This window comes from Phocoena phocoena, chromosome 12 (assembly GCF_963924675.1).
Source record: "Phocoena phocoena chromosome 12, mPhoPho1.1, whole genome shotgun sequence".
Lineage (NCBI taxonomy): Eukaryota > Metazoa > Chordata > Mammalia > Artiodactyla > Phocoenidae > Phocoena > Phocoena phocoena.
Genome location: NC_089230.1, coordinates 65,525,395 through 65,540,979, shown reverse-complemented (window position 1 = coordinate 65,540,979; position 15,585 = coordinate 65,525,395).

Here is a 15,585-nt window from a genome sequence, read left to right as displayed (position 1 = left end):
TTTAGTTAAAATATTAACTTGTGTTTTATTTCTTTGGACCTAGTAAACAGAATGACTATAATGACCAGTAATTTTCAGCTGCGTGTAATTTTGCCTTCACAGGATTCATTTGGCAAAATCCAAGACTTTTTGGTTATTATAACTGGTTGGGGGGAAGGGTGCCACTGGCACCTAGTGGGTAGAGACCAGGGATGCTCCAAATATTCTATAATGCACAGGACAGTTACAACAAAGAATTATGTGCCTCGAAATGTCACTAGTCACTAATCAGAGGCTGAGAACCTGTTCTAGGTCAAATAGGACTTGGAGGTGCCTCAGGGCAGCCAATGGCTTCAGCTTACTGCCCTGGACTCTTATTTCTGCTTTGTCTTTGGGATTTTTCTGGAAAGTTTATCCATGCTCTTAAAAGGACTTAATTATTTTAATCACTTTAAAACTTTTAGTTTTGAGATGATCTTGTCTGTTACTTTGCTTGACCTATTTCTCTCCTCTTTCTTTAGTGGCTACAGAGTGTTTTGTTGACAGTCTGTGTGATATTTTATTCGATTAGGCTTTAGTTATGGACCTTAAGGTAGTTTTAAATCAATTACATACAATGCTCCAGTGAATGTCATGTTGTCTGTATGAGAATACTTCTTCAGAATATATGTCTAAGAGTATAAATGCTGGGTATGTGCATTTTAAATTTTGATAAATATTGCCATATTCTCCACATAGGATTTATGAGTTTACCCTCCCTCTGGCATTATATGTAACTATTCCTTACACAGGTTTAAATGCAAACTGATTGAAAAGTGGACCTCATGATACACAGATATAAAAAGAATGAATCTTCATAGAACTATCAGTCATACTCAACAATTATCAGGATTTTGCCACCTTTGTTTCAGTGATCTCCCAGCTCTTGTTTATTTATTTTTGTTTTCCTTTTTTCTTTTTTTCAATGCTGAAGTATTTAAAAAAGATTCAAACATCATTTTACTTCATTCTGTACTTCAGCAAGCATCTCTATAACATGTGGATATTTTATTGTATAACCACAATGCCATAATCATGACTAATGAATATTTATTGCTCCATATCATCTATTAAAAAGTAATTTCTTTTTATTATCTGATATTTCCCCAACTGTGAGAAAACATTGCCCGTTTATAATTGGTTTGTTATTCGATTTATACAAGGGCCACCCATTACATTTGGTTTTGATGTCTCCTAACTCTCTTTCAAATTAGAACAGTATGCTTTCCTTTTGACCCACTGACATTGGCTTATAGAAAGTGGATCATGTGTCCTATGCAGAGTCCTACATTCTGGATTTCTCTGCTTGCTTCCTTTTGGTGTTCATCTGGTTTTTTCCTCTAGAGAAAAATTAACACCCAGCATAAAATTACACTTGGGCTCAACAGGTTGGCAATGCTTCATATTGCATCAAAATAAGAGGCATACAAAGCTGCTTTGGCCGCTTCCTGTGATCATCAGACTGCTGACCAGTGGACTCAGCTCATCACAGCCTGATCCCTCCTTTGTAAAATTTCTCATTCACATTTAATCCAACAACTTCATCCATGTGATATTGCTTGAATAATTTATTTTATGATGAATTGCAGAATGGTAATTTTAAAAATTCTACCTTTCCTTCCTCAAGTTTTAGTTAGAATTCTTCAATAAAGAATAACTTTCCCCACCAATTAGGGCTAACTAATTTCCCTGAGGTACACTTCATAGAAGAAGGTCAGAACAAATTATTTCCTTTTAACTGCCTATGTTCAGACTAAGGATTTGGGGCCCTACTTATTTCTAGTGGTGCTCTATTCGTGTTGTTTAAATTTTAGGTTTTCTCTCTCCCTCTTTTTTTTTTGGCCACGCCCCACAGCTTGTGGGATCTTAGTTAGTTCCCTGTGCCCTTGGCAGTGAAAGTACAGAATCCTAACCACTGGACTGCCAGGGAATTCCCTCTCCCTCTCTCACTGAGGGGACTGTCAATAAGAATTTTTGAGGTTTTATATTTTTTGTGCTCCGATCATTTACATTCATTACTGTCTTTCAAGCTCAGATCGTTACATACTGGCCAATGGTAGACCCTTCAGATTGGCCCTGTGTCTGTCTGCCACGGGCCATTTAGTCCTTGATGGTTTCATTGCTTCCTGGCACAGCCAGGTATACCAGGTACCTCTTGTATATTTTCTGCCCCAGACCTGAAATCAGCTATTAATCGTTGCAGTTTTTATTTTATTTCTCATGTTGAAAGACTAGCACATTTTCATAGGCGAGTCATTTGTATCTTTTTTCTAAACTGAATATTTGCCTATGTTTTCCCTAAAGGGTTGTTGGTATTTTTCTAATTGATTTATAGGAATTTTTTTTAATAGTAGAAAATTAGTCTTTGTGACATGAATTACAAATATTAGCCATATTTACTTTTGTCATTTGACTATTTAGGGTGCTTTTATACCTTATATTTTTTGATTATAGTCAAATTTATCAATTTTTTCTTTTTATGGCATCTGTTTTTTAAGTCTTATTTAGCAAATTCTTTCCCAATCTTGGATTATTTAAAAAAATGTTTTCTCCAATTATTTTGGAGGTTTTCTTTTTTAACTTTTTAATAATCTGTGGTCACCTGGAATTTATTTTTGTTTAAGGTGTGAGACATGGGTCCAATTTATTTTTTCTCATATGGCTAGAAAGTTATCTCTATACGATTTATATTCAACCTATCTTTTCCTCGCTGATTTGAAATATTCAAATTTATTGCCAAAATCTGTTATGGAATTTGTATTCTGATCCACTGATTTGTCCCATTCATGTAGCAGCAGTAGATACTTTATAGTATGTTTTATTACCTAATAGTTCTAGATTCCTTTCTACATTATTTTTGCAGAATTTCCATGGAGAAATTTGCTTATTAATTTTTCCATTTCAGTATCCCTATTTGCAAAGGAAATGCATTGGCATTTTTGTTGAGATTTTGTTAAATTTATAGGTTAACCAGAGAAGAACTGATATCTTTGGGATGTTGTCATCTTATCTAAAACAATGTGTGACTTTCCACTCTCCAATTATTCAAGCTTTTTCTGCCACTTGTTAGAAATTTCACCATGTGGAGCATATAGAAGTTTCACTTGTTTTGGGGTATCAGTTATAGTATGGACTCAGCCGTTATTATAAACAAACAAGTAAAGAAACAAACAAAACAACAAGATAAATTTATTTTTATGTAACATTTCAGAGCTCAATGAGATCATTCAGAGACCCAGATTGCTTCTCTCTTATTGTTCCACTATCCTACAGAGTGTTACTTTTGTTCTTGTGGCTAAAGTCAGTTTACTAGCATTATATCCATCTTTAAGACTACTGGAGAGGAAAGAAAAAGGTTTAGAGTCTCTAAGGAGATTGTCATATTATTTTTGCTCACTCTTATTGGCCTCCAAAATAGGTATATAGTGCACTTAGCTGAAAGAAATTCTTGGTCATGGCGTGTCCAGGTGGACAAACTTGTGTACAACAAATCTCAGGGAGTTCTATTATTCACATAGAAGGGGAGAGTGAATATGGGGGAGATAATTAGTTGTCTTTGTAAATTTCATCTTTTTAGTTGCTATGAAAATAGTTTCTTTTCTTCTAATATGTCTTTTAAATGACTGTTGTTTTAAATATGAAGGTTATATTCTGCCAATTATTTTTTGCCAAGCCACCTCCTCATGGAATTATTTTATATTTTACAATAGAGTTGATTTTCTTGAATTATCCTGATTGACTATCATCTGTAAATAATTGTGATTTTATATACTCCTTTATAATTCTTATCCCTCTTATGTGTTTCTATTATCTAATTGCTTTGGCCAGTAACTCCAGACCAATTTTAAACATAGTGGAAATAAAAGATATCCATATTGTGTTTCTGATTTTAATGGAAAAGATTTCAATGTTTCCCTATAAAACATGATGTCTGCTTTTAGGTCAAATCTGATATTATCATACTAAGATATGTATTATATTATTAGAAAATATATAGCTATACCTATTTTATTAAGAATTTTGGTCTTATCAAGACTGTGCTGAATTTTATTAGATGACTCTTAGGCTTCCATAAAGGTAATAGTATAAGTTTTCACTTTAAATCTGTTATTAAGGAAAATAAATTTAACGCTGAACTTCCTTGTATTCCTATTCCTAAAATAAACCACACCTTACTATGGAAAATTATTTTTTACTTCCTGTTCTATTGTTTATTAATATTTTGTTTAGTGTTTGGCAACCATACCTGGAAGCGAGGATGATTTGAAAATTCTTTAATTCTTTTCTTCTAAAAAGATCTTGGAAGTTTTCATTATTTTTCTGTGCCCTGGATCACTTTAAATCACATTAGAGTTATCTGTTCCTCTGGTCTTTCCTTTGAATCTGTCTGGGCCCAGTACAATAGGGATGTGCTGGGCTTTAGTAATGTTTTCTATTCCTACAGAGACCTTCTCTTCTGTGATATTTTTCTAACTTATGTTTTCCAAGAAATAATCTTTTTTATCCTGGTTTGTAAATTTATTTATAACAACTAAGCACTTTAATATTTTAAGGTTCTTTTATTTTCTTGTGTATAGCGTTATTTTTGTATAATTATTTTCTATTTTGCATATTTGTGTTTTCTCACTTTTTTTTTTCACTAGATATTTAGTGTCAGTCTACTCTGTACATATGTGTGTGTGTGTGTGTTTACAGTCAGCTCTTGGATTTATTTATTAGCTTTTGTCATTTTTTGGAGTCACTTTATTTTGGGTATTTCTCTCAAATATAGCATGTAATTGCGATTTGCTTTCTAGTCTGATCTGTGAGTCTATTTTAATGAGTAAGTTGATCTCATTTACATTTTTGTATGAAGTATATATATTCTGCCTTAGGTTTGTTGTCATATTTTTATGTTATGCTTTCTGAATAATGACAGAACTCATTTCTGTTCATTTTTTCCTTCTTCAGTGTTTATCTTCATAACTTCGCTTTCGATTTATCAACTTATTATTTGATTTACCAACTAAAACATCTTGACCTCCCCCAGCTCTAAAAATCGTAGTTTTCCCTTTGCCTTCCCATTTCTGCTTCGTTAAGATATATTACATTTTTATTCTCTTCTCCAACCACAATTCTCACATTTGATTTGATCTTAGTATTACTCTTAAATTGATTCAGTGCTCACTGCCAGACATTTTGACATAGTTTTTCCATTTATCACTTTGTTGGTTGAAATTTATTTTCTATTTAATTTCATTTTCAAAAGGATGTTTGTAAATACTTGTGTCTTTTCATTTTATTTGAAAAACCATTTGCCTAGGAATATAATAATGAAACCTTCTTTTTTGAATATGTCACAGAAATTGCCCACTCTCTTTTCGTGCTGTTAGGGAAAATCTAATACAAGTCTTTTTTTTTTTTTTTAACATTTTATACATGTCTTGATTTTTTTTTTTCTGTCTGACAAGGGATTTTCCCATCTTTGAAATCCAGTAACTTTATTAAGATGTGTGTTTGAGTTGATCGTTCTAAATCAGTTTTTCTTTTTCTGAGATACAGTGTGCCTTTACGTTTTATAGATTCTGATACTTTTTATTTCTGAAAAGTTTCTTGTTTGTATCCTTAAATATTTACTTTGTTCTGCTAGTTTGCTTCCCTTACTTACCAACACCTTTTACATGTAAACACAAGTGCTCTTTACCCATCTTCTATAATTTTCATTCCAAATCCCCTTTGACTCTTTATCTTCACTTCACTTTGTCTGCTGCTTCAGTCACGTCCTCTTACCGTCCTTACAGCACTTCGCCAGTTTCGAGTCTTCTTTGTGTTGCTTCTAGTCAGATATTCGTTGTTACGATTGTCCACACTGTTCCCTCACCCCAACAGACTTCATCTTCTTCTGCAGTATTAAAATTTCTTCTCTGATTACTTATATTTCTTCTCTGTGCTCTTTTATAAAGCAAACTGTTTCATTAAGTTTTGAAAATTTAGGGTGATGTCTTTTTCATTTGCTCGTTACTACATTTCTGGTTTTGTTTTGGTTTTTTGGTGAGCATGTTTCATCTTCCATCTGTATCCCCAAATGCTCCCTGATATTTTCCCTTGTGGCATGGTTGTATAGGTCCTTTTTGCTGGTTCCTTTTATATTATTTCTTATTTTTTACTGTGGTAAGTTTTTTTTCTTTCATTGATTGTAGGAAGTTCATGTTGGAGAGGGGTCAGGGATAGTTGAAATTCTGTTTATGACTGGTGTGTTTGTCCGTGTGTGTGTGTGTGTGTGTGTGTGTGTGTGTGTGTGTGTGTGTGAAGGAGACAGAGAGACAGAGCGAGACAGAGAGATTTGGTACCCACTCTGGGTCTGTTCACATTGCCACATCTTTCCTCTTCGACCTCTACTGCCCCCACCCTGCCCCCAGGCTGAGCTAGCCCCACTCACCATGTTCTCAAGACTTTGTGCCAAATAGGGTCAGGTGAAGCACTGCTTCTAATCCCCTAAATCTGTTCCATTGTTGCAAATAAATTACTGGGTTTTGTTTGTTTGCTTTGTATTGTTTTAAACTTCAGGGTGTTGCAGTCTCTTAGAAGATTTGTACTTGGCCATTTTTTTCCTGGTATCTGTAGCCACAAACATCCTCTCTCCTGGTCTTCCCACACTCTTCTTTGAACTTCAGTGCTTTTGTTAGAGCCTCCACCTATTTTGTGATCCAGAGCTTCAGGCATCTCGGTTTCACTGGGGACAGTGTTTGTATTTTCCTCTCTTCTTCCCCTTGTTGCTTTAACATGAGTTCCCAGGGAAGAATGGAGCAAATCTAACTTTACGCACTTATTTTAAAATCATAGTCCTACTTAAAAATTGTGATTATTTTTAAAAATGTTTCTCAGATACGGGAACGTTTTCTTTAGTTCCCCCTTAAGTAGACATGGGAATCCTTGAAACTATTGTTCTCTTAGCTTTTTCTTCTTTCGGCTACTTAATTATAGTTTACTTGGCTGTTCCTCATGGTGACAAATTAAAAATTCCCAAGGTTTTGATCTTACTATGGAAGCACTTATAAGTTTATGGCACATATTTAGAGTTCAAAAATGTTAGTTTAATCGGAATCTCATTACAGTTTCTTGTTTTAATTCCTAAAGAAAAAACTAAACTAGAATATAAGTTAAAACTTAAAACTACTTTCTCACCGCAAGCTATGTATTCTGAGATTTTGCACTGAGTTTAATGATAGAAACATGATGGATGTTTCTTTGTGAAATACTATGCATTGAGCGAGAGAGAATGTGAATTACTTAAAGAGAAAAATACATCTAGAGATCTGTATAGTAAATCATGAAAAATATTAATTTTGCAGTCTTTCATTTACTTAAAAAATATAGAGTGTTTCTACTAGCACTTGTTAAATCTTGAATCAGGATCATGTGGCCCTATTATTTTCCCTAAAGACCAGACACAGTTTAAATTGGATACTTCTTTCTGGTTCATGCTTTAGTATGAAGTAGTGGGAAATAAAACATGCTGTAGTGAAGTAATGAGACAGCATTATATTGATTATATTAGATACATATGATCGTAACTTTAGAGTCATATCTCATAATAGTGTTCAAATTGAACTAACATTCTTAAAAACCATCTTTTCTGCAAGTTCCTACTTTTGTTTTCTTCACTTGTCTGTTCTCTGCATAAGTTCGTTCTTGAATGACTTTTTTCTGTTTTTACTGGGTTTTTCTTCAAGTGACATCTTGGATGTTAAATTCCCAGTGGGCAGGAACCACATCTATGTTGTACCTTGCCTGATGCTGTTTTAATAAATGTTTTGTGATGGTGATAATCTGTTGCCTTCTGTCCCTTCTCTTTTGTTCCATTTTTTTTCTCTACTTTACACCTACGTATAGTCTTTGCTAGACTTCTATGCTGTTCTATCTCGGTGTGCTGCTGGCTATGGGATTTTTCTAAAGTGATAGTTCTATTTTCAGGGAGAAAGAAAAGGTTAGCAATTCATTTGATGCATTTTCAAACAACATCTCTTTGGCTGCCTGAAGTAATCTGGAAGTATGAAAGTTCCAGTATCATTCAAATCTCTTCATTTGGACAGTTCCCATGATCACATTATTCTGAGGGCAAATGGACTGCTTTCCTCCTGGTGTCCTTTGTGAAGGCAGGAGCCTTGGAGCTATCTGGGCCAGAGACCTACCTCATTTATAATTTAAGTCTTGGAAAGTACGATCCACATCCATGGTACTATACAAATAAAAAATAAAGAATGCCACTAGACAGCACAAATAATCAACTGTTATCAACCATGAAACTCTGAAAGGGTGAGGGGGAGGACGGGAAGTAAAATCTAATAAAAAATTAGGTGAAAACTGTTCCATGAAAGTCATTTTTTCTCACAAAAGCAATAACACCTTTCCATCAACTTTGTACAACAATTTTAATAACCTTTCGTGAATGTTAGTAAGTCATATTGACCCTTAAGGTCCCTGGATGGCTAGAAATAAACATGCACAGATTAACCATGTTGCTGCTCTTCAGCTCGGTTGTGCAAACAATTATATACAAGGTCAGACCAGGGCACCATTGATATTGTTTGCCAACCAGTTTATTCCTAAGACCCTTGACCCCATTTTGATGTGGGCATTCAAAAGAACACTCCATGTGGTGTTGCTAGCTGCAGCCACCAAAAATTGAGAAGTTGGCTTTTTTTTTTTCAAAAACAGGGGGTTGGAAATTCTGTTAGAAACTCATTTAGTTCAGCTGAAATTTCATGCCTCGTTTTAAGACTTCTGATTCAACCAGAATGCTTTTATTTGTCATGTAACTGTAATGTGTCAGGTCTGGTATGAAACTGCATGAAAGAGCTAAAAATGGACCTGGTAAATTAATTTTTAAAAAAATTTATGGTGACCTCAACTAACTTCCCAATTGCTTTCCACCCTATTTATTTATTTATTTTCAACAATGTGCCTTTTGTCAGATTTCAAATATCGTTGATGGCTTTTTCTAAGTATTATTTAATTCAAAAGTTTAATCTTTTCATTTCAAAGCACATCATTTTAAATGGAAGTGGAACATTTTGGAACTGACTGGATTGTACAAAAATAAGTAAATTCATATGGTAGTTCGTTTGAGTTATGGATACCGTGTTCCGGAAGCAGGAAATGACCTGAAAGGTGAATATAAAGAAGAGAGAATGAATCATAGGAAAAGAATTTAATCTAATGTGCTTTAAAACCAATTATATTTTTAATACCATCTATCCTCAGTAGGCCCTCAAGAGGCATACACATATTGCTAGAGCTGTCATTAGGATTTCAGGAATGACTTTAAATCTTTCCGTGGCAAATATTTCCAATCATTTGTAAATTTAACTTTCAAGTTATCAAGCACCCGGATTTGATTAACATGTTTGCAAACATGATTATGCACCGGAAACAGCATCTCTACTTTCTCCCTCAGATATCCCTTTAATCTCTTCATGGTGCAAGGCTTGTCTGGGCTCAAATTAAGAATCTGTATTGGAAGCCACAGATGCAATATCTTTATATTACAGTACGAGAAGAGGTGAGGTTTGTTCTCAATTCCCCTTGCTGTTTTCTACCTTTGTAAATTATTGAAGGCAACACATTCTCTCAACTTATATTTTACGTGTCTCAAATGGTATCATAAATAGTGTATGCACAGACATATATTCCTGTATTAGCCAAAAAAATGATGCTGCTACTTAAGTTCTGTTTAATGAATTTCTAAATCTCCCTGTTAATTTTATTTCATGGTAGCTTGGCATTTTTATGGAATTTTGCATGCACAAGTTGTAATTGCTAATATCCAAAATTAATATAAGTAAACTAGAAAGCTTGGCAGTGCTCTTTGCTTTATAATTCACCCATATAAAGACAGCACTGTCTACATTTTCTGTGTTTTCCTTGTATACCGTTACTGGCACTATTAATTAATGTAAGATACTGGGTTTCTAGTCCATTAATTTATTATTATACAATAACTATTAATAACATAATTCTTAATTCATTTTATTACTTACATGGTTTCTAAAGGTGCATATACCCTGGAGTATTGTGTCACATCTCTTAACCAATTTTATTGTGTTTGACATCATTTTTTAGTTTTAAACAGAGGAGGCTAGATTTATTTTTCTCTCCAGTTAGTTCCCTGGAGATCCCATCTGGATCTAACCTGCTACCTGGGGTAGCTGATGGGCCTCCATGGACTATCTAGGAGGTGGAAGATGTGAGATACAGATACTTATCAGTAGTAGGCTCTCTATTAAGAGGACAGTTTAGATCAAAAAGAAGTTCCAAGGGAACCATTAACAGAGCTGTTTCCTTCTGTCACTGGTCCCTAGGCATTTTGAAAGGAACTTAATGAAGAGATAGATACTTTAATTTTTTTTCCCCCAAAGCCCTGAGATCATGATGCTCCGAGTAGGGAGGAGTGGATGATAAGAGTGAATCTCCAAGTGTATGTGTCTGTAGGGGAGGGATTTTGAGGATACTGCTGACAATCCTTTGCTGCATTGCCCAGGGTAAGGTATGATGTGGTGTGTCACTGAGGATACTAGAAACTCATGTATACAGCTGTCTTTCCAAGAGACCTGAATAAAGTAATCTCGGTCTCCTCATGTGGAAAATAAAGAGCTCTGCTCCTCCAATCTCACTCTTTAATTCAATTTCATTCAGTTCATTTTAATTGACAAATATTTATTACCAGAGAAAGTTTAGGAAGAAGCCAGCAAAGCAAATCAAAACAAAGCAAATCTATAGTTTTTATGGAACAGAAGTCCTTAGGGAACGGCACAGTGAAAGACAGAACCTCAAAAATGTTGCAGAGAATTTCTACACAGAAAGTTGCCACTGGATTTCACCTTCCCCAAGAGATCATTTCAGTGTCTTGCTGAGAATGGCTTCCCACAGACCTCACCTCCCTATGCCCCCAAAAACCCCTGAGTCTGAGACTAAATCCAAAAGCTAGAATTTTCAGGGGAATTTTACTTAGAGAAGGATGTAATGGTGGTCTTGCTCTCTGACATTTGTTTTACTGAACAAAACCTTTGCCCTTGTTTTGAACTTGCCCACAGATGCCACCCCCCGGATCAATAACCGTCCTTGGTTTCACAGCTAGCAAGTCTTTTCCTATCTCTCTCCATTGCCATAGCCCAGCTTGAGCTTAGCAGCCTAGATGCTTACTTTCCTTGGAGGGGTGTTGAGTATCATTCTTTGGATCTCTGGTTTTTGGAACTACTCTCTGTCAGGTAGCCCCAAACTGCCAGGCAGATGCTTTCTACAAGAATCCGGAGTACCATAAAGTACATGAAAGAGTTTCACTTCTAGGAATCTCCTTGAAAGTTGTGACAACCCAGAGGCAGTCAGTCCAAGGCAGAAGTTAAGAGAGCAGTCTCCTCTCATATGTAAAATGGGGATAATATCGATAATTCAACCTACCTCATACAGCTCTTGTAGTGTTAATGTACTTGTACATATAGAGTGAGGCATGGGATGCTGAGGCAATTGCAGTTCTCACGTGGATGAGGAAACCCTCGAGATCCTTAAGTTTCATGCCCTATCCTGCCACCCACAGGCTGCTACCCAAACAAAGCACATCAGCCAGATAGATGAGAGACACTGCTGGTTACATGATCTGTCCCTCTATCTTGTTACAACATAATTGATACATAAAAATTCACTGTAACTCTCCAGCTAGGACGTCATAGTTTGCAGTCTCTATGTCTCATACTTCCTCTGGCTCATTGATGTTCTAACATCACCAGTACCTGGGAAGTTTCAGCCACTTAGACTGACTCTTAGGCTACCTTCTGGATCATCAGGAGTCATACAATAACTGTGCTCATTTGCATAAGTCCTAGGGAAAGACAAGTATTTTGGCTCTCTTCTTATCATGCTTTTCCTGTCCTGGAAACTTAAGGATTATTTCTTAGAATTCTATGAGATATGTGAACCCTCTGGCTTTCTGATTCTAGTTGGCCGCCTTTATGCTTTTTCACTGAAATTTCCAATGCCATGAACTCCATCCAGTTCATTTTATTTCCACTCTGCTAGCCTAAATTGCTCTATACAGAAAATAGAAATATTTATTCCTATCAACTCCTATCAATACTGGGGCCAACATCAATACTGAACCTCCAGTAAAAAGAAAAAATATGCTTTAGGAATCACATTCTGCATCCAAAGTGAGTTAGAATTATCCATCAACCACATAAAGAAATCAAAGACTGTGAGGTCCAAAGGATGGCCCTTAGGGAAGATGGCTTAAACGACAGAAATTTTTTTTTCTCATAGTTGTAGAGGCTGGACGTCTGAGATCAGGGTGCTGGTGGGGTTGGTTTCTGGTGAGAGATCTGTCCTTGGGTTACAGATGGCTGCCTTCTTGCTGTGCACTCACATGACCTCGTCTTCGTGCGAGCATGGAGAGAGAAAGAACAAGTTCTCTGGTGTCTCTTCTTATAAAGGCACTAATCCTTTACTTCCTAAAGACCTCATCTAACCCTAATTACCTCCCAAAGGCCCCATTTCAAAATACCATCACTTTGGGGGTTAAGGTTTTAACATATGAATTTTGGGAGACACAAACATTCAGTCCATAACATACCACTCCCACCTCCTACAGTCAACTTGGCCTCAGAAGTAACAACTCTCAATGTTTTATTTCTTTTCTGGTCAGGCATGAACCACTGGAATACTCTGGATTCACTGCTCGGGCTCCCAGTGTTTCTAGGGCACGGCTGAACAAATAGACAATCCTCTCTTCCCAGCACAGTGTTGGCTGTTTCTTCTTTGGGATAAACAGTAGTTCCTCCCTTCCCCAGAGCTGAGCCTCTCTCACCAGGATGCCTCAGTGATAGAGCTGAATGAAAAGGTTTCCTATTTCACCCCAGAAAATTTCTTGTTCCTCAGCCCCCTTTCATGTGCCCTGCAGTTATCACTCATTGGTCTCCCTGGCTCTTTCTTTTGTCTTCATGTCACAGAACCCTTGTCTGTTCCACCAGGTGGGAATTAACTCAATTATTTTTGTGGATGGCTGCCATGTGTCTCTTCTGTTTCCCACTGACTCTGTTATCTTCATTCATTCTTTTCCTTTTATGTCTAGACAAGAAAGTTATTTACGATTATTTATGGTCTCCAATTTTCCTGCTGGTCTTCTGTAATTCTCTTCCTCTTACACATTCTGATTATTTCACTTCTCAGCTTGAAGCTCATCAGAGGTATCCCAATACTCTTGGGATAAAATTCAAAATCCTCATCATAGCCCACAAGGTCCCACAGGATCTGGGTCCTGCCGTCCTCTCTGACTGCATCTGTCACCATCCTTACCCTTCGTTCACTCTGCTTGAGCTACATGGTACTTCTCTCTGTGCCTTGGACAAGACAAGCTCTTCATGCTTCTGGCCCTGTATCCTTACTGTTGTGACCTCCCCTAGCTCTTCTGATGTCTGGCTGATTCTATCCTGTCCTCAGTGAAACCTTCCCTGGCTCTCCTAACTAAGAAAGGTCTCTTTCAGTTACAGGTTCTCACATCTCCCTGATCACATCCTTTTAAACAATAATAACTACTTATACTTTTCTTATTAGCTTGTCTCCCCCATCAGAATGTGCTGGTAGGACAGGAGTTTTGTCTTCAGCATTGCTGTGCCCTAGCACTTCCTGTAGTGACTGATACTATGGCAAATCTCCTAAGCAAGTGATTAAATCATTACAGCACTGTTACATTTCACAAAGTTAAAGTTTGTTTTCTTATGACCTTTATCAGGAAGACCTAGTTTGACCCTCTGGGATCTTATAGAACACATCGAATCTGCCTTTTACTTGACAATTGATTAAATATTATAGGATTTTCTTGGTCTCTATGCACCTTCTTTTCCATAGATTTAACATCTTCAGTTATTATTTCAACTATTCTTCAGGTAAAATGTGTTTTTGACCTTTCAACACTCTGTTCACTCTGTATTGGATTTATGTTAATACCGTAAAAGGTTTCCCTTTTGACATTTGGTCCATCACCACAGCTGGACCACCCATTTCAATAACCTCAAAAGGACAAAAGAGCAGTGTAGGTGTTGAGAAATGGCTGCAGTAAAGTAGGACCAGGTCTCCCCAGACACACTCATGGGCTCCTTCCTGGAAATAGCCATATCCCTCCTTAATCATAAACGTATTTACTATGTTCAGTGGGTTAAGAGGAAAATGCAAGAACACACTTCTCCCTCCCCTAGGGCCACTTCTAATCACCCTCTTTAAGCCTTCTCACGATGGAGGGGAAATTTTTCAATCTGCCTGTTCAGCACTAAGACATTATTTAGTGGGCTTCCCTGGTGGCGCAGTGGTTGAGAGTCCGCCTGCCGATGCAGGGGACACGGGTTCGTGCCCCGGTCTGGGAGGATCCCACATGCCGCGGAGCGGCTGGGCCCGTGAGCCATGGCCGCTGAGCCTGCGCATCCGGAGCCTGTACTCCGCAATGGGAGAGGCCGCAGCGGTGAGAGGCCCATGTACCGAAAAAAAAAAAAAAAAAAAGACATTATTTAGTCTGCAGTTATTAGTGGATACAGTCTTTGTACTTTAAAAAGCACAAAGTTCACCCTCTCTTGAATTCTTTTCTTCTCCGCATGTAGATGCCTCCTCTACAGCTCTGAGGTCTCGTTCCTTTTCTCTTCTCTCTCTCTGACTGCATGTGGCAGTATTAGTTGACATATATTCTTGGGACCCAGTGAACTATCGCCTTATGTTGGATGGAGGGGCAGATGTTTCCATGTGGATCTCAATCCTCCTTGTCCTTCTCCTGACCTCTGTATTTGAGTGGAGGACACCTACATGGCCATTACCAAGTCCCTCAAACAAAAATAGCCCATGAGTTCAATGTGCTAAAATCTTTTTTTAAGTTAATCCTGATTATTTTATGTAAGATATAACTGATATGCTAGTTATATATGATTTTCAAATTTTATCAATATCCTTAACAAAATTTGTTCAACAGAATAGAATTTACTGCAGAACTTTCTTTGCCATTAGACTCACCTGGTGTACCAACATTTCTAACACATATCTCTATGCCACATGCTTTGCTAAATCAAATTTGCTGTGTGAAGACCATTCATCATGTCTATTTATCTTCAGCCTAGACCAAAGTCTTTGTATTGAATGCACTATCCATGGTGAACCTATTCATTTTAGTATTGATTCACCTCCTTACAAATCCATAATATATAGACTGTATCAAATACAACAGTTCCTTAGCTATTTGGAATCAATTTGAGAGTCTTAGAGTATATCCTCACAGCCCTTTCTGATAATGAGATCTAATATATCATCTTCTCCTGACTGTTAGGATAGAAAACTCTGAAGCAAATTTGAGGTTCAGCCCCTCAATGTCTGTTCACCAGATTTGATAGGAAATTTATTTGGTTCCTCTTATTGCTCTCGGTTCTGTATTTTATTATCAATGAAATAATGTTGTCAATGGTCTCAAATCTATTTTGGACAGAGAAAGCAATAAATAAATAGTATGTATGTGTGCATGTGTGTGTATCTAAAAAAATAACAATTAGCTGCTAATTCTGGAAA